The 1,194-nt window shown below is 46.7% G+C and overlaps 1 protein-coding gene across 1 annotated transcript in view; it reads right to left on the bottom strand.

The window, feature by feature from the left end:
• Positions 1-1,194, bottom strand: part of Kdsr (3-ketodihydrosphingosine reductase) — a 49,008-nt gene that overhangs the window by 24,382 nt on the left and 23,432 nt on the right. The gene's annotated exons all lie outside the window — the stretch shown is intronic.

The following is a 1,194-nucleotide window of genomic DNA, read 5'->3' on the forward strand; positions in this document are numbered from 1 at the left end:
GTGTGTGTGTGTGTGTGTGTGTGTGTGTGTGTGTGTGTGTGTGTGTGTGTGTGTGTGTGTAAAGCTCTCAGCACCGCTCTAGAACTATACCCCTGTCTGGTTCCCGCCATGATGAAAATGGAATAAACCTCTGAACCACGAGCCGGTCCCAGTTAAATTTTCCTTTGAAAGAGTTGTTTGGTCATGGTGTCTCTTCACAGCCATAGAACAGTGACTAAGACAAAGCCAAAGAGACTGGTGCATGACCATGCAACACTGGGGACCTACCCTTTGAAGACTAGTCTGGCCTAGTCTTCCATTCTCAGGGTGACAGTCAAAATTAGGGCTGGTCACAGGATTCAGTTCGGAGAGTGTTTTCCATGCAAGCACGAGGACTTGCGTTTGGATGCCCAGGACCCTCACAAAAGATGTGCTGGGCATTGGGCACACATCTGTAACCAGTAACCAAGCACTGGGAGGAAGAGGAAGGCAGAGGCAGGCAGATCCCGGAGGCTGGCTGGACAGTCCCAGCCAGTGTGGTGAACTCCATTCTTGGTGAGACCAGAATAAGGTGGAGAGAGACGGAGGAGGACCGTGAACATCAACCTTTGCCTCACCATGCACAAACACAAATGCTCAAAACCAGCTTTCTCCTTAGAAAATGTACCCTTTGTATTGTAGGTAACATTTTATAGTGATACTTTTAGGTATGGGTATCTTGTCTCCAAATAAGTATGTATATCCCATGTGTCCAGTGCCCACAAAGGCCACACAGGGGCACCGGATCTTCTACAGCTGAGTTAAAGACAGGTGTAAGATGCTGGGAATCAAACCTAGGTATTCTAGAGTGGTAAACATCCTTGACCCCCTAAGTTTTTTTCCAGGTCCTTGAAGGTAATACTTTTTGAAAGACAGTTTTAGGAGACAGCTTCTAAATATTTGTAGCCCTATCAGTTCCAAGCTAAGAAAAGATAACAGAGAGAAAATGGCACCAGCTAATGGTACAGATGTGAGCTGTAGTCTTGGTGCCACTGTCACATAAGAAACAGACACTGCATTTTCTCAGCTGAAAACGGGGTTAATCTTGGAATTAGGGATTAAGAGGGAAAACACAAGCTAAGCACTAGCACAGATCCTGGTGGACAGGAAGAACTCAGTATACACAGCTTGTACGCTGGGCCAGGTAAGAGCCCACATTGGCACATTGGCACTAGC

This window comes from Microtus ochrogaster, chromosome 6, assembly GCF_000317375.1.
Source record: "Microtus ochrogaster isolate Prairie Vole_2 chromosome 6, MicOch1.0, whole genome shotgun sequence".
NCBI lineage: Eukaryota > Metazoa > Chordata > Mammalia > Rodentia > Cricetidae > Microtus > Microtus ochrogaster.